The following is a 19,687-nucleotide window of genomic DNA, read 5'->3' on the forward strand; positions in this document are numbered from 1 at the left end:
TGCTAATAACAATTGGCCAGACTAGCCACCTGACCCTGACTGACTACAGACCTGGGAAAGTCAGGGAGCACATGGATATTTAGTGAGTGCTAAATGTCTGTTATGAACTGACTCATCTCCCCTCCAAATTCATATGTTGAGGCTATAAGTCCCCAGTGTGATTGTATTTAGAGATACTGCCTTTAAGGAGATAATTAAGGCAGTAAAAATGGCGGGGCCCTAAACAGATTGGGCTGATGTCCTTATAAGAAGAAGAGGAGATACCAGATCTCTCTCTCTCTCTCTCTCTCTCTCTCTCTCTCTCTCTCTCTGTGTGTGTGTGTGTGTGTGTGTGTGTGTGTGTTTACAGAGGAAAGTCCATGTGAAGACACGGTGAGAAGGTTACAAGCCAGGAAAAGAGGCCTCACCAGACACTAACCATGTTGAGACCTTGATCTTGGACTTCCAGCCTCCGAAACTATTAGAAAATAATTTCTATTGTTTAAGCTGCTCTGTCTAAGGCATCTTGTTATAGCAGCCTGAGCTGACTAATGTCTCAGTTATGTAGAAGGAGAAAAGAATAGAAAAATAGATTGGGCCATATTGCAGAATGTTTTACATTAATCTATACTTAATTGTTAAGTAATAGAAATCTTTGGATGTTTTTAACAGCTTATACAGCAATACATAGTCTTTTCTCTAAGGGGTTTGTAAGGTTTAGGAGACGAGTGGATTGTCATAACACACACATAACTAGGTACTTTAATGTTTGATTTACACAGATTATAGAAGTCATAAGCAGAACACCCAGAGGCATTTTTTCTTTTTCAGCCAGTTCTGCCTTCAAATCTGGCTCTTTTTTCATTCTCTTATTCCTTTATGTCCTTCTAGGGTAGTTTCCTAGAGGAAAAGTGGGACGCTATTACTAGAGGAAAGGACGATGACTACTGGGCAAGCAATAACAACAGACATTAATTATATTCCTCAGTATGAAAAGATGCAAGGTAACTATAGCGAAACTACACCTATTTCCTCTCTGCTCCCAGGAATGTAGAAAGCTGTGTGCCATTCAAATCCATTTCCTATTCCCAGAGATGAACATCGTATAAGCCCCAGATAGTCTCTGTAAAATTGTAAAATATATATATAAAATTTTACTTAAATGCATGGGTAGAAAGAGAGGATTTTTTTTTTAAGTGTAGTGTTTGTTGGGGGGGGTTGATTTCTCCTCCCATAACCCCTATGTTACAAATTGCCCCACAATTGAATGACTTAAAACAACAATAAACATTTATTATCTTTCATAATTTTTGTGGGCCAGGAGAAGCTTGGCTGGGTATCTGGGCAGTTCTGAGAATGCAGTCGTTATTCAAGACTTATCTGGGGCTCAAGGATCTGCTTCCAGGGTGGCACACTTACCTGGTTGGCAAGTTGGTGCTGGCTGTTGGTGGGAGACCTGTTTGTCTGCATGCGGGCCTCTCCACGGGGCTGCTTGAATGTCCTCACATGATGGCGGGTTTCCCTCAGAGCAATCTGTCCAAGAGAACAAAGCAGAAACTACAATGCCCTTTATGACTTAGCCTGGAAATCACGCACTCTAACTTCTGCCACGTGATGTTGGTTACAGAGACAGCCCTCATTCAGTGTAGGAAAAGACTATAAAAAGGTGTGATTAGCAGAGGCAAGGTTCATTGGGGCCCGTCTTGAAGGCTGGCTGCCATGCTGCCCCTCTCCATGGTGATGATGTAGCATATATGTGTGTAGGCTGAATTATGGATCCCTCATAATAGCAGGTCCTAATTCTTGGGACCTATAAGTATCATCTTATATAGAAAAGGGGTCTTTACAGATGTGACTAAATTAAGGAGATTGAAATGGGAAGATTATCCTGTATTATCCAGGGGTGCCCTAAGTGCAGTCACATCGTCCTTATAAGAGAGAAGCGGAGGGAGAGTTGATACTCACAGAAGGGAAGAAGGCCATGTGACCACAGGGACAGAGATTGGAGTGTGAGCCACAAACCGAGGAATGCCAGAATCTGGAATAGGTGAGGAATAGATTCTCCCTAGAGACTCCAGGGAGTGCAGCCCTGCCAGCGCCTTGATTTTAGCTCAGGGAAGCCAATGTCAGACTTCTGCCCTTCAGAACCAGCCGAGAATAACTTTATTTGGGATATCTTTTTTCTCTGTTTGTTTTTTAAAAAAATAATTAGAGGCTATTAATTTTACCTTTTATATGTCCTAGCGATTAGGAGGAAGGCCTTTAGAGTCAGGTTGTTCTGCATTTGAATCCCAGCTCTTTCATCTACCATCATCCTGCTCTTGGGCAAGGCACAGTGTCTCATTTTCCTCCAAAGTAAGGCTAATGATAACACCTACCTCAAGAGTTTAGCTTTAAAAAAATTGTGGTAAGATACACATAACATAAAATTTACCACCTTAAGCGTTTTTGTGTGCATTTAGTGTTAAGTACATTTACATTGCTGTGCAATCAATCTCCAGAACGCTTCATCTTGCTGAACTGAAATTCTGTATATACCGATTCACTAACAACCTCCCATTCCCCTTTCTTCAGCTCCTGGAAACCACCATTCTACTTTCTATCTCTATGAATTTAACTGCTCTCTATTGTTTGTGGCAATTTGTTATAGTAACCATAGGAAACTGACAGTATCCTTCAGTATCCATCTTCATACAATCTTAAAGTTACATAAATGTACATAACATAAACAATTTTATACACACATAGATACACAGGATTTTTTGCCACTGTTTTATAAAAATGAGAGCATATTGCATTTAATTTTCTTTGCTCTTTTCACCCAACATGTTTAATAAATTTATTTTCAGATAATCATTTCATTCTTTGAATTTGGGCAAACCTTTTTCTAAAGTACTATTATAAGCTTCATTAGATACTAATGTCTCAAACATGTTCAGAGTGCTTTTTCTACAGTTTGACATAGGGCCCCTCAGTGATCCAAGCCCTCATGATCAGGTTTGGAGTTTGTATTTCTCCATCCTGACAACTGTTTTTCATACCTTCCTCCATTTATTAGCACCTCCACCAGACAGGGACAAGAAAATGAAAAAGAGGTGAAGCATTACTCAAAAATAGATCAATGGAATAGAAGGGCCCAGAAACCAGTTCTTAACACAGTCATTTACTTGTGTTAGGGATGCTGAAAGAAAGCCTGGTGGCTAATATTTATCAAGTCATCTGTAGATTTGCAACAGGGAATGTTACCCTCTACACTTGATTTTTAAGACTTTTTGTCCCATTTTTAGATAATCCTGGCAAAGAGTAGTCCTTAATAAATATTGGAAGAATTTATTCAATCAACAAACATTTTTTAAGCACCTACAATGTGCTGGGAGTCAGGTAGGCTCTGATTGAATGAACAACTCAGATTTTTGCTTCTTGCCCTACCAAGTAGGGCTGCTATTCTATAGCACTGCCATCGAACATTAGGAGGGAGAGAAAATGAGGAATAAATGTATCAGTTCCATGCTGGTTTCCTAGGGCTGCCATACCAAAGTGCCACAAACAGGGTGGCTTAAAATAACAGAAGTTTATGGTCTCATAGTTCCGATGGCTAGGAGTCTGAAACCTAGGTGTTGGCAAGGCCCCCTTCCCTCTGAGCCCTGGAAGGGAACCCTTCCTTGCCATTTCCTAGCTTCGGATGCTCTGCGGACAATCTTTGACATTCCTTGGCTTGCAGATGCATATCTATACACGGCCTTATCTCTGTGTCTGTCTCCACGTGGCCGGCTTCTCATAAGGACACCAGTCATACCGGATCAAGGGCCCACCGGACCCCAGTATGACCTCACCTTAACTAAGTACATCTGCAACAACCCTGTTTCTTAAAAAGGTCACATTCTGAAGCACTCGGGATTATCTTTTGGGGGGGGGGGACACTCAATTCAATCCATAACAGGGTTCTGATTGTCAAGTGGTTTAATAAGACGTCTGAATTATGTATTTAATTAATCTAGAAGGCTGTTATCCATTAAAAAAAGAAAGAAAAAGTAGCATAGAACGCACTCTGGAACCAGAGATGGTCTGAATCCTATCTTTCTTTACTTCTTAATAATTAGTGCGACCCTGGGCAAGTTAATTCTTTGTGCCTCAGTCTGTCCGTCTATAAAATGGAGCTCATCATAGCATTTCCGGGGCTGTTGTAAGAATGAAATGCATTAATACAGGAAAGTCCTCATCACAATGCCTGACACACAGAGAACTCCGATGTGTGAACAGCTCCTTCTATTGAACAGCGCAGCCGGTTCCAGGTCCCCCGTGCCCGGTCCGGCTCCGCTGCGGGCGGCCTGGGGCGCGGACGCGGGATCTGCGGCGCCGCGGAGCCGAGACAGGCGCGCCCCGACCGCGCGTGGACCGCGGGGCCGCGGGGAGACGTGGGCCTCGGGGCACACACGCCGCGGTCCCCGCACCTGCCGGCTCCGTCTCGGGCCTCGGCTCACCCCTCCCCATCCCCTCCCTCCCCCGCCCCTCCCCCCTCCCCCTCCCCCCGCCCCTCCCCTTCCCCCCTCCCCTCCCCCGCCCCTCCCCCCTCCCCCTCCCCCTGCCCCTCCCCCTCCCCCCTTCCCCCTCCCCTCCCTCCCCCTGCCCCTCCCCCCTCCCCCCTCCAGCAGGACCGGCCGGGGGCGCCGAGCGCAGCACCCGCAGAGCGAGACCGCCGGGCCCGTCCCCTCCCGGCCGTCGGGGTTCGCCGGGCGAGGGGAGGGTAGCCGTGGTCTCCGGTCCTCGCTTACCCTCATCGTTCACACCGATCGTTTCTGGGTCAGGAAGAGATAAAGAGCTGGTGTTCTTTGTTTAAAAAAATTAAATAAAAGAAATAAATAGTAGATTAAAAGTGAGTAGCCATGAGCGGATGATTCCCATGAATCAGTTCCCGTTCGCGGGGCGGGTGGTGGGGGTGCTGTGAAAGAGCCTGGGGGGATACGGGGCTCCCGGTGCGAGCGCCCCAGTGAGAGGCTCGTGCAGGGGCCGTGGGGCCGAGGGGGGCGCTGCCCGGGGCCTCCCCGCTCCTGCCCTGACGATGCCTCTCCTGGCACCTGGGACCCTAAAGCCAACAGACTTCCAGAGCCCCAGAGGACGATTTCTTCTTTCTTTCGGACAAACAGCCTCGGAAAACAATCGGTTGACATGTTTTCACGGAAAACACATCACTATTAGGAAAGTCTAGGTATGTAATCTCAATTTTGGGGGGGGTTCTTTTTGGATTTCACCTTAAAATGACCGGTAAGCTCTATCAGAGAAAAGCCAGTACACCAGCGTGGTGCCTGTCTTGGACAATTTTAAAAGCAAATTTCAGCATTTGCTGGGCCTGGAAGGCTCTCCCTCCAGCCTCGGCGGAGCCCGAATGTGATTTCCTTAGAGAGATCTCCAAGGCAAAGAGAAGATTCTCATCCGTGTGTCAAGACGTGGAGGAGCGCACCGCCTTCTGTACTCACGCAGGAAATGAAAACACGCTTCGCCATCCTTGGTTCCTGATACTGAGTGTCAGCATCATTGTCTTGCCTCACTCAAACATAGAATTTTTTAGCTGAATGGCCCTTGAAGGGTCGATAATTCAGTAGCTAAACCAAAGTGCAGAAAGTAATTTACTACAAATAATAGAAGTGCAGTTTGTGAATGATTGATTGATTGCTTGATTACGAAATTCTAGTGGATTCAAAGTTCTTATCCTACAAGGGTTGTCAAAGCGTGGCTCCAGGACCACCACCAGCAGCAGCAACATCATTTGAGAACTTACCAGAAATGCAAATGTTCAAGTCCTACCTCAGGGTGGGGCCTGGTAACCTGTGATTAATAACCACTGGCAGTTCTTCTGATGCCCACCCCAGGTTGAGAACCACTAAATAGCATTAATGTAACCTACCTGGCATTCAGGTGTGCTTGATCGGGGAGGGTGGAAGGGGTGAAGCGGTGTGCAACTAGCGCCCAGGGAACATGGAGCAGAGAGCTATGCGTGTGTCCATGTCATTCTCCGTGTTCCATGTTTAAAAAAATAAATCATGACACTTGTTCCAAGAAGACTTAATTCACTGAGTCTATTTGAATGGGATTTTAAATAGGGGAGAGAGGTCCAGGCGTACAAGGACCAGAGGAGATTTATAGCCAAAGAGCAGGGTGGGGATCAGTGTAAGGCAAGTTACCAAGATAAAACATCAAGGCTAAAGAGATTCTTGCTAGACTGACTCAACCGCATTCTTACAGAAGGCAAACCAGGGTGATAAGATATTGAGGGCAGGGAATGAGGAATTTGATCAGATATCATGGGTTGGCGATTTTCTGCTAAACCAACCTAGCAGGGTTATTGCTAAAACTGAACTAATGGCTTAAGGACAGAGCCCAAGGTTAGGGCGTTGCGGGTTTTAGAGGAACAGGATTAGAGGTATGTCAAGGAGAAAGTCTTTGTCACCTTTTAGGATAAGAGGTGAAGGAGTGATCTCTCTTAACACCATTTTACGGAGCAGGAACCTGAGGTATGGAGGGGTTATAGGACTTACCCACCTGCCATGGACACTAAAAGGCAGCATGGACGCTAGGTCCCAGCTTGCCCAGAGATCATCAGCTCAGCATGTTCTAAAACTAGACACCAGAGTCCAGAAGAGGAGGATGGCTGCTAGAGGTGGGATCCAAGCTTCTTCTCAAGAGAGATATGGCCTAGTGTAGAACTCTGTAGTCTTGTAGAGCACAGACTTGGAATTCACCTGTTAGCAAAACCTTTTAAAGATTAAAATTTTTTAAAAAGCAAAATTAAAAAAAAAAAATTGGTAAGGACAAGTTTAGAAAGTAACATCTACTAGGGCCATAATTTCATAAAAGAAATGACATTTTTTTACACCAAAAAGAAAAATCTTAAGTTAAAGGACCGATTTTTACTGGGTATTTTCTTCTTATTTCCCCACAGAGTAGTAAAACTTTGCGAACAAATGCTCATATGAGGTTTATATGAACAAAGCCTCATAAGAGGCTCAAATGCTCTGCTTTAGACCTCTGACCGACTAACAGGGGTCCTGATTGCCTCCCTCACCCTGCAATGGGCCATCACTGAGTAGGCATTTGATGAATTCTTTTTGATGAAAAAAAATGATGAGAATAGAATGGATTTATAATATTTATTACAGTTAGAAAACGACATGCTAGAGGTACTGAGGACCTAAATTGCTTTTCCAAGGTCACATAACCAGTTATGAAAGGAGCTGGTGCTGGAATTTAAATCTTCTATCTCCTTGCACAGAATCCTTCCCCCTTAGGCCAAACTGACGTTGATAAAGGAAGTCTAATAGGATGTCTCCTATTTGCTTGGGGGGAATTTATTAACCAGGCAAGAAAGATGATGAAATCAAATGTCAGGTACTTATTATTAGATATAAAGATGGTATCAACCCAAGAGATCTCAGGAAATTCAAGAATGTTAGGTTCAAGTGGCAAAAAGACAGCGTAAGGAGGAATGGAGTTTGGGAGGAGGGAAGCAGGAATGTTTCTCTGTGATAAGCCATAACTGCTGGAGCGGCCGGGCTGCACTTATGCAGATGCTAATCAATTTCTTGAGTTCCAAACTGGCAAGGCTTGTTAGACTGGCTTTAACCCGGGAGAACAGGTAGAAGGAGCAGCCACTTAATTCAGATATCCCCTGATCTATGTATTTATGATGTTGAATGCTGGACTGAGAGGGGCCAGTGGAAAAGAGCATTACAAAACTAAACTTTGGTGTGTCCATCAGTGAAGTACCTTTGTATATTATATTTCTGGTGTATTAAAATATGGGGTAACCATACTATGGCATCTTAGATGAGTTTAATTATACAAGAAAAGGAAGAGGAAGTTAGTTTACCATGACAAATGGTTTGAAATTACTTGTGGTAAAAATCGAAAGGCTTCCTACAACCAAAATCTATTATAGAAAGTGAGCCAGGTAAGTAATAAAAGTATAGTTGTTGAAAATTTTTGTTGCATGAAAGTACAGCACTATGTCTCTGTTGCGAACACTGACAACTGAGTAGGATTCAAGTTCTCTGAACTGTTGAGCATCTGTCTTCAGAGCACTTTTTGGTTTCTAAAAGGCAACATGGGCAGGAAGTAGAGAAACGAGCCATAAGTAAAAGTTTTCATGTGCCCAAAGGAGGTCACCGCAAAGATCAGATGAGATTAAGTAGCCATGTCTTTAGAAGTGCCTTCTGGGCCGGCTGCTCAGCACTGGTCTCCCTGGTACACCCAGCTGTATATCCCTGCTGGGTAAAGTCACTCAGCTTCTGGGATGTATTCAGATTCAAATGCAGCTTTCTTGTTTGTGCTGGTGACAGTCAAGTAAGCCTATTTCCTCTTAGTTCCTAGCTTCCTTCTTCACGTTTCTTGGCATTCTTAATAAATTAGCTTTGCCCTAATTTAATGAGCCAACAAGTTCTCCCTTGTAAAGCATCCTACTTTATAGTCATTAGATGGTTCAGATATAAGGATGTTGCAATACAATGCGAAAACAGTCAGAGTTCAAAGTGTTCCTGAACTTTAAGACTGGGTGCTTGTTTCTGTGTTCATTTGTTTTCATTTGTTTTGCACAGAGAAATTGTTTTCATTTACTGTGGTGCTCAGCTCCTCAGATGTGCTTCTTATGGAGATTTTTCTGATCATTTTTGGGATTGAAATACTTGCCCGTCCCACATACTTGCCTAGGTGTGGTCTCTGGGAGAACTGGTGTTCAAGCTGGGAAAAGGGCAGCGAAGGTGAGGCCTGAGAGGTGGCAAGAGAAGGACTGTGGGGAGTAGCCCGGCCAGGGTGCAATACTGGCCATGAGGGTGTGGGTGGCCTTATAACCTTATTCCTCCTTCAGGGGGCGCTGTAAATACACACTGTAGTCACCGCCCTCCAGCTCGGCTTCATTCATCTAAGAATAATCAGTCACTGGTCATGGCAGTGTAATGACACTCAAATTCAGAACAACAATACAACTTTTAACATAGGGAAAGTATAAAGAAATGCAGATCAGGTTATGGTAATCTTTTCATTTTTACTTACCTAATTAGCTAGTAGGTATGAAACAGGCATTCTCATACATCACTGGCGGGTAAGCTACTAAAATCTTTCAGAATGTAGGTCTGTAGGTGTTAGTTTGTTAGGGTTGTCATAACAAAGTACCACAGACCGGGTGGCTTAGACAACAGACATTTATTTCTCACAATTCTGGAGGCCTCTCTCCATGGCTTGTCGGTGACCATCCTCTTTCTGTCTTCACGTGGTCTTCCCTCTGTACAAATCTGTTCAAATTTTCTCATCTTATATGGACACCAGTCATAGAGGATTAGAGCTCGCTCTAATGGCCTTGTTTTAACTTAATTACATTTTTAAAGACCCTCTCTCCAAATACAGTAATATTTTGTGGCATGGGGGATTAGGGCTAAAAAAATATAGTTAAAAACGAAGACTTTATTGAGCTATTTTACTTTTAGGAAGCTATGCTAAAGAAGTAAATACAATTCCTCAAATTATAGGATCATACATTACTTTCTTATATAATGCTTTTCTTATTCATTATATATTTTGAACACTTATCTATGTATTTAAACACCTACAACACCAATTTTATTTACTATCTAGTATTCTGTCATGCAGACACATCATAATTTAAGAATGCTCCTATTTTAAATTTAATTTTTGAATAAGAAATATATTCATACAGTTCAAAAATCAAAAGTTTATAAAGGTAAACACAGAAGTCTTGCTTCCATCCTCCCCCTTTCCTTTTATTAGTATGCTTTTAGTGCTTCCTTATGCAAATACAAGCAAATGCAAATATACATTCTTATTTCCCCTGCTTTCTTAAACAAAAGGGGACACACTGTTTACACTACTCTGTATCTTACTTTTTTTTCTTAGTGTGTTTCTGGAGCTTCTCCATTATCAACCACAAGAGTGCCCTCATTCCTCCCAGTCACAAAATATACCATTGTGTGGATGAAGCATAGTTTATTTAACCAATGTCCTCTATATAAGGTTGTTTCTCATCTTTTTCTACTACAAACAGAGGGGCAAAGAATAAACTTATACATAAGTCATTTCCTATGAGTACAGGTGCATTGCTAAGATAAACTCCTAGGATTGGGATTGCTGAGTCAAAATGCATTTGTAATTTTGATAGACGCTGCCAAGCTGGCCTGCGTAGGGGCTGAGCTGTTTTATAGTCCACCCAGCAATGGACGGTGACTCACTCCTTACAGCTTCCCCCGTAGGATGAGTTGCAAAGTTTTAGATGTTTATCAATATCAAGTGCCTCATTTTTGAACATTTAAGTTGTTCCTGCTTTTGCTACGCTTAGCAACACTAAGATTAATATCCTCATAGCTACACCTTCGCTCATGTTTTAATTATTTTCTTAAAATGAATTTCTCAAAGTTGATTATGCTATTCTAGCAGTATTTGCATTTCTAGGGCTTTTGACCTGTTCTCTCTATTTGGGGCTTCTAGGCACGGAGAGGAGGACTCTCCACTCCAGTCTTGTAATTAATGCTCTAAGCTTGTATGGCTAATTCACAAAACTGAGAAAAGCAGTTTTCCTTAAGCATTTAAACATTCATTCTAAACTTATTAATTAAAATCCTTTCGGTGATTTAAAATTCAATTACAAATTTAATATAACGTGAAGGATTATTTAGAATATTTAATGTCAAATAGCACAATAGGAACTTACATTTACTATTTTAAAATAGGAACTTTATGAGTTCAATTCATTGAAAAAATTATCTAGAGCGACGACACACAAACAGAGGGGCAAAGAATAAACTTATACATAAGTCATTTTCTACAGGTACAAGTTTGAGCCCAACACATGAGAACCTCACCTACATGCAGCTGATCCAGAAGGTACTATTGGCCTGAAACCGCCCTCTTAATTCTTTCTCTCTCTTGAAAGTGAATGGGCTTTTTTAAATGGTATTATGTCAACTCACAAAAATATCTTACTCCATTCTTCAACATTTTAAAATTTTCTTTAAAATGAGATTTCATTTACTTGTTTTGTGCATCTGGTAGTATTGTTTCTTTTCCATTCTCCTTCCAATTGCCCGTTTTCCTTTTGCACTAAAATAAGGCCATGCGCCTTCTGAATGTTCATACTGACTTATCCTGGTGCTCTCCCTGGTGAGTTTTCAATCTGTTTTTATTTCACGGAAAATTGGCAGGTGACCATCCCTGATAAACTCTGCTGTACTTAGAACAAAGAACCCTTTTTCTTGGCCCCTCAGCCTATCATACTGAAGTACATACATAGCTTTGTGTATTCCGATTTGTATTACCTTTCAAAAAAATTATCTGTATACTTTTTCTTATACCTTCCTGTGGTTGCAATAATATTAATTTGTGTACTTTCCCAGGATTACACTTTTTTGGTAATTTTATGAGAGCCAAAAGTTAAAATAAGAAAAGAAAGAAAGAAGACTGCCTCAGACCAGGTTAGAGAGCCTGGGCTGTCAATTTAGTTGACCTGTAGTGCCATCTTTCCAAGGGATCCAAAACTAAATCTTCGGTCATCAGAATACTTCTTTCTCTACCAGGCCCCTTTTTAAAAGTAGACTTTTTTAAGAGCAGTTTTAGGTTCATGGCAAAATTGAGAAGAAAGTACAGAGAATTCCCATCCACCCTCTGTCCCCCGCATTTGCATAGCTTCCCCCGCTACCAACATCCCCTCCACCAGAGTGGCACATTTGTTACAACTGATGAATCTACATTGACACATCTCTGTCACCCAAACCCTTAGCTTACATCAGGGTTCACTCTTGCTGTTGTACATTCTGTGGGTGTGGACAAATTTCAAATGACCTGTATCCACCATTTTAGTGTCATACAGAGCAGTTTCACTGCCCTAAAAATCCTGTGTTCTATCCATTTCTCCCTCCCACCTAACAGCTGGCAACCACTGCTCTTTTTAGTCTCCACAGTTTCTTTTCCAGAATGTCATGAGTTGGAATCATACAATATGTAGCCTTTCAGATTGACTTTTTTCACATAGTAACATGCATTTAAGGCTCCTCCATGTCTTTTAATGGCTTGAGGGCTCATTTCTTTTTAGCACCGAATAATTTTCTATTGTCTGGGTGTACCACAGTTTACTTATTCAGTCACCTACTGAAGGACTTCTTGGTTGCTTCCAAGTTTTGGAAATTATAAATAAAGCTGGTTTAACATCTGTGTGCTGATTTTTGTGTGGACATATATTTTTAATTTATCTGGACAACTACCAAGGAGCATAATTGCTGGATCATATGGTAAGAGTATGTTTAATTTTGTAAGGAACTGCCAAACTGTGTTTAAAGTGGCTGTGCATTTTGTATTTTCATCAGCAATAAATGACAGTCCTTGTTGCTCTGCATCTCTGTCAGTACTTGGAGTTGTCAGTGTTCCGGATTTGACCATTTTAATGGATGTGCGGTGATATTAGGGATTTCTTACTTGATTGTTGTATATGTGGCCCAGTTGTCCTCTCAAATGCTCCGGAGTGAGGCCAGGCAGGGTTAGTGTAAATAATGTGGCGCTTACCAAATAGTGGCTCTCTAGTAGTGATTTCAAAGAATGTTCAATAATGATTGATGGCGAAATATTGTGTGTGTATATCAGTAAACAATGAGATGGCAATTAAATCATAATTAATTAACAAGCATTGATAAAGTGAATTTAAAATTAACCACAAGCCCTGGCTGGTGTGGCTCAGTTGGTTGAGCGTCATCCCATGCATCGAAGAGTCACAGGTTCGATTCCCAGTCAGGACACATACCCAGGTTGTGGATTGGATCCCTGGTTGGGGTGTGTACAGGAGGCAACTGATCGATGTTTCTTGCTCACATCAATGTTTCTCTCTCTCTCCCCCTTCCTCTCTCTCTAAAACTAAAAAAAAAAAATTTAAAAAAATACATATTTAAAATTAACCACAAACTTACACTGTGAATGTAAAGGCCTTTGTGATGGAATTAGGGTGAGGAAGACAGATAGTGTGAATGGCTCTGAGTGACCCTGGCATGATTTTGTGGGCTAGCCTAGAAAACTTATATAAAAGACACACATGCATGTTCCTAATATAATACTACTTCTAAGAGAACTTCTTCCAAATAGCAAATAGCTTAGTTATAGATGACCTTTTGGAAAACAATCCTTTCATTATTTTGAAAAATGAATTTTGAGTACATGGCCCTTTCATTAAAAACCTACTGGATGGGTTGCTGGTTCTCTCCCCACCCCTGGTCAGGGTGGGTGTGTGTGTCTCTCACATCAATGTTTCTCTCTCTTCCCCCTCTCTCCCTCCCACTCTCTCTCTGAAAAGCAATGGAAAAAATATCCTCTGATGAGGATTTAAAACAAAACAATAAAAAGCTACTGGACTTGAATTTTAAAAATAATTTATATTACATATTACCAAAAAAAGTTGATTCTGGTTATGTCAGAGCCATGTTTTGTTCATTTTAATCTGTTAATTAAAGTACTTAAATGCAGAAACATACTATAAATTTAAAGTTGATCAATAGGTAAATAAACAGGAGAGACCTTAAGTTATAATCAGTAAAGAACTGAAAGAAGCAAACATTTTCTTTTGCAGATTGGAGGATAAGTTGATTAGAGTAAGATTTTTCTGGTCATGCAGGGTTTTGAAGGCCATTTGCAATCATTCCTCATTTTCACTCTTTAGTCAGTCAGCCCTGTTTTCTAGTGCATCTTGGGACACTGGTCTAACTTCCCATTCTCAACACTGCCAACCCACCAACCAGCTCTACCCAGCCCAGCTGCTCTCACAGCCTGCTGTTTGAATAGTTACAAGGACCCATTTATACATCCTATCCAAACTCACTCCAGTCCTCTACTTCGGCATATTCATTCTAGAATTTTTCCATTGTAGTTTTAAAAGTGCTATTTTTTATATTGAAAATTATTCCACTCATCCATAAGATGCAAATATTTTACATAATTTTTGCAGTTGAGATATTGGAGCTATATTGATCCATTGCTATTTCTTAAATGGTGCCTCTGAGCAGAAAATTTCATGTTTTAATTAATTGAGCTGACACATTTATAGCACATTAATTGAGCTTATGCATTTATATCACACATTAAATATACACATCAAATACATTTATAATGTATTTTCAGTTGGCCAGTCCATGTCCTTTATTTTTCCCTTTTTTCTCTGTGCTTATTTTCCCTGGAAACTATAGAACATAGATGAATGCTTTTCTTTCTTTTTTTTAAAAAAATATGTTTTTATTTATTTTTTTAGGGAAAGAGGAAAGGAGAGGAAGAAAGAAACATTGATGTGAGAGAGAAACATCAGTCGGCTGCCTCCCACACGCACCCTCCCACCTGGGATTGAGCCCCCAACCTGGGCTTGTGCCCTGACCAGGAATCAAACTGGTGACCTTTGGTGGATAAGATGACGCTCAACCAATTGAGCCACATTGGCCAGGGCATGAATACTTCTCTTAAGTAAATGCTTGGATTTAAGCTGTAGTTAAGAGGAGAAAGACCATCTCCTCTACTTACAAGTCTTACATAAACATTTATTGAACATCTGCTCTTGGTCAGGCAGCATGCTAGTACTGAGGATACAAAAATGAGCACATCATGTCTAGTCTATGCACAAGAAGCTTTGGTACAGTGCTTCTCAGATCTTCGTGTTCGTGGGAGTCATGTAGGGTATTAACTGAAATGGGGATTCTGGAGTTTTCAGCTACCCCAATTTAAAAAGTTTGGGGTGGGGCCCAGGAATCTGCACTTGAGCAAGTCCTCCCAGTGGTTCTGATGCTGGTAGTCCATTGATAACACTTTCAAAACACCACATTAAATTCTATTCAATGTTTTATATTTGTGCCTGTTGTTCTGTACTATTATCATGAAGTGGGTTTTTTGGGGGGTTTTTTGTTTTTTTATTTAAAATATTATAAATGTCCCTTTGTCTCCCCAATGACCCATTCCACCCAATCATAAAGTTTTTAAAAAAGTGCTATTTAAAGAAAAATGTTATTGCCCGGCCAGCATGATTGAGCATCGACCTATAATCCAGGAGATTGCAGCTCGATTCTGGTCAGGGCACATGCCCGGGTTGCGGGCTCGATCTCCAGCTGGGGACATGCAGGAGGCAGCCGATCAACGACTCTCTCGTCATTGTTGTTTCTATCTCTCTCTCTCTCTCTCTCCCTTCCTCTCTCTGAAATCAATAAAGGTATATATTTTTAAAAATAAATAAATAAAATAAAGACATTTTTAAAAAGGAAAGAAAAGAGAAAAGAAAAGAAAAATGTTATTTAACCAGTCCCCTTTTCTACAATTTTTTTTTCTCACTCTACCATTTTAAAATAAACACAGTGGTACCTCGATTTTCGAATGTCATCCATTCTGGAAGCCCGTTCGAGTTCTGAAATGCTGGAAAACCGAGGGATCAGCAGCCGACAGCTGGGCCTCGGGATCCTGCGCTCAGCGGAAGCCGGGTGGCAGGTTCGACTTCCGAGGCGAGTCTGAAAACTGAGGCGTTTCCTTCCCAGTTTATGGCGTTCGTAACCCAAAATGTTCATCAACAGAGACGTTCGAAAACCGAGGTACCACTGTAATCTTCGCTATTCACAAATTGCTAGTTAAGTATAAGAAGAGTTAGAGCATGAGTACTTTGTTAAAAAGCTAGAAATTTATCATATACCTTCCTTAATTTTTTTCTACCATTAAACCATAAATTCAAACACCTTATAACACTGTTACAACAATGTTACCACTTTGTAAAAGTTCAGATTTTAAAGTTTACTGCTCTGAGTCCATTTTTTCTTCATAGATACTTTTCCTGCAAGTAGAGTTTCCTGCTTCCAAGAGAAAAGGAACATTTAGTTTTTCTAGTCCAACTAAAGGCCCAAATTATGATTTACTTGAGATGCAGAGTTTAGTCATATGCCCACTTCTTTGAAAAAGACTATGAAAATAGGTTTTAACAAAGCAAAACATTAAATAACCTCACTAAGTAAGTTTTTAGAGCCCTAATCATACAGGTAACATTTGGTATTTTTCTCACTGATACTTATGTTTGATCCAGCAGCGTCCCCCACCCAGTCCCAGTCTCCAACTTTCCTTTCTGACTCACAGTGAAGTCCCTCTTAGGGCCAGGCTGAGAATGGCCTCCTGACCCCTTCCTCCATTGCTTACCTTTCTTATGCATTTCAACTGCAAGCTTGCTGAGCCTTTTTAAAGAGATGCCCTAGCTCACCCTACAGAGAGGAAATCCATTCCCCATTTTCTCTACAGCCTCTGTCAACGCAGCGGAGGGGAGGGACACACACAGTCACCACACTCATGCTCGCGTGTGCGTGCACACACACACACACACACAGAGTGACAGGTACTTGGCTGCCATATATGATATATGATCATATCTACCCATTTATCTATGGCATATGTATATCAATATTTTGAGAGCATTTAAAAAATTCCCTGTGGATTTGCTGTTTTCTAAAAAGCAGGAGACAAAAAGGAAAAAAAGAAAATAAAGAGCAGAGACAATTATCTACATTACAGTTAAATAAAATGAAACAGCCCCATCACATCTCTCTTAAAGCAGCTATGATGCCTGTGAGCTCACTGAGATCTCGGCAGAAAATCTTACAATCGCAATCATTTTTAGGTGTTTATCCAACCAGAAAGAGATCTAAGAAGACAGTATCTTACAAAATGAGCAGTGTTCATCATCCAGGGACAATATACATAATTTCAGGAGCAAAGATGAGGATATTTGTAATTATTGTCCCCTGGAAAATGGTATATATTTAACTATAGATCATGCGCAGGTACTGTTTTCTTCTTAGTGTCTGACATCTTGGGAAAAGGGCATTTGGGGTTGTGAAGAATATTTCATGTCTTTAACGCTGAGAGCTAGAAGAATTTTACTGGTGCAGTCTCTACTGACAGCAAATACATGAAAATGCATCTCAGGGAAATTTTGCTGCTGACTCCTACTTGCCAGATGCAGACAGTCTGCATTTTGAACGGATTGAGGAAAGAGATGTGTTAGGAAAGGCGCCGAGAATGAGCAGGCCAATGATTCATGTAGTGGTTGCCAAGCACCTTGAGTTTCAATCCCCCGTTTTATTTTCTAACATTTAAAGGAAGGTGTTTTTTCTCTTAATGGAAAGTAAGCATGATGGCTTTTACTTCTAATTTTATTTCACTTTATTCTATAATAAACAACATGGAACTTAAAGTTACATAATAAATTGTCAATTTTGCTCCATATGTGGGGAAAAAAATCACAGGACTTCTTCAGAATCCTTTACACACCCCTCTTCTCCAGTCAACTTACTTCTGCAAGTATGATTGGAGCCCAGTGCCCCAATGAAGACTGCAGCACAGTCCTGTTGTGTATAGTTGTGCAGGTTGGCTGTACAAACTGCACAACCATACACGGTGTTCCTAATAGCAGAGGCTTACTTTCCAGGGCCTCCTGAGCATTGTGTTTGCAGGTTAACATGAACAGAAATGTAAAGAAATACATTTAGAGAGCTCCAACATAACCTCCATGCACTGGCATGTAAGTCATTTGCTTTTAGCACAAGAGGGAAAAATGATCCAGATATGCCAAGACCAGGGCAGTTGCTTTAGTAGAGCAATAAATAAACAATAAACCTAAACAAAAAATTAAATGTCACCATGGAGGTATTTCATGCCATTTAAGACGCAAGGGTTTTGGAAAGGTTTATAAAGTCCTGGTGGTTGTGGTTCCACTCTTCCTAAAGTGGGCCTTTCATTCACCCCTAGTATTGATATTTCTAAGCATGGCTACTGATCTCATGCACTTGATTTATCTTAGCATATGGTTGAGCTCACAGATTTTTTTTTTGAACCAAATGTGTGGTTACCAATACTATACAAGTTTATACCTGAGCAGAATGTTTTAAAGAGCACATTTAAACAAGATTTCTTATAGCAATCTAAACCGGATTTATTGTTAACCACAGAAAATTAGCAGGCTTTACACCTTAATCATTTCACAGATTCTGTAACTAAAAACTACACAGTGCATGTGCTAAAGTATTATTGATCTATTAGGCAACTGATTCCAAATCAGAATAATATCATTGAAACATAATCAAGTAACAAATAATCTTCCATTATAATCCTCTCTTTAATAAAAAGGCTCAAGATCCACCTTACGCATGGCTAGAATAAGTCATCAAGATGTTGGAATTTGAAGAGTGTACAGGTGGTCCCCTAACATTGTCTTAAACTATCTTTGACCTTTTGGCCATGACCTTAAATTCCAGTGTTACAGATTGGTTGCTTTTGTTTCCAAGAGCTCTTTAAAATCCAAATGCCCTTGAAGGTTTGCACTTGTTTATGATAATAATAATAATAATAATAATAATAATAATAATAAATGTTTGTACATCTGTTTAAAACAAATATTCTCAAGATGTATTGTGGGGGAAAATGATTCTATGGTCAAATTAGAGTGGGAAATGCATGATCAAAGTCAACAAACTGGTGCACTTCTCGAAGCTTTGAAGATGCTAGTGTGCATTGGGAATCTCTGGAGGAGATTCCAGCGGGCAGCATTCCCCCAATGTATTATACCAAAGGAGCAGAGATTTGTGAGACTGATGTTTCACAGGACACCCTTAGGGAAGGGTGCTGGCCATGCTGGGTAAACCTCTTCCTATGTCCAGGTAAAAAGACTGCTAATGTGGGTCAATGACAAGATGGAGTTGTTAAAGATTCAGCCGATCAGTGACTCTCATCATTGATATTTCACGGGGTTTTGTTCAGTGGGAAAACTAAGAGAGTTTGAAGCTCAATCTGTTTTTCTTCTTCCTGTGGCCCTCTCCTGGCTGGTGTGGGATGGCTATTACCTTCTTCTAGGATGGCTGAATGACTTCAGGGTGTGACTCACTGAAAAAGACACTTCAAATGGGCATCTCTGGTCCACTCTAATTCTGGCTTGAAAGGAGAGCAGCACTCTCCTTACACTTTCTTCTCCTAATAGATATAGAGGTAAATCTGGAAGGCCTTAGAGATTGCTTCTTGTTAGGAAACTCACTGGGTTTCCAAAGCCTAAGGGCAGATCCAGGGGGTGTGGGGGTTGAAGGTCGCCCAATTTGGAAGTAGGGGGAAACTTGTTAACAGAACTTGCTAAGAGGAACAAAAGTGACTATTGAAAATGAGAAAAAGAATAACAAAAGATTAGATTTTAAAAATGGACATGTGCCACGAACATCACAAAAAACAACTTAAGTTTGAACACCTGTCTGACACACCTCTATATTTTGAAAATATTTTTTGCTGCAATCTTGTCTGCTTCTTTCTACGAAGGTTTCAGATTTTGAAATAACATTTCCTCTAACAAGTTTGAATTTTTCTATTGACAGTTTAGAAAAGTACTTCCAGCATGTTAACTTACTGGAAATGTCATGTAAATTTTTAAGATTATTGTCAAATTTGAGGACATTTTTACCTATTCTATTTCATATGCGAGATTTCAGAGTATTTCAAGTTTCTTTGTCTGTAACTAACATAAAGTAACTATTCTGAGTTGAAGACACACATTGAACAATTGGTCACCAATGTTGCTATTATAGCTTATGAACGAATGAAGTTTATTTTGACCCTGTGCCTTCACATCATGGTGCCAGATGAGTTATGACAGTTGGCAGCAGGAATATTTTGATGGCTTACA

This window comes from Miniopterus schreibersii (genome assembly GCF_964146895.1).
Source record: "Miniopterus schreibersii genome assembly, chromosome: 7".
Taxonomy (NCBI): Eukaryota; Metazoa; Chordata; class Mammalia; order Chiroptera; family Miniopteridae; genus Miniopterus; species Miniopterus schreibersii.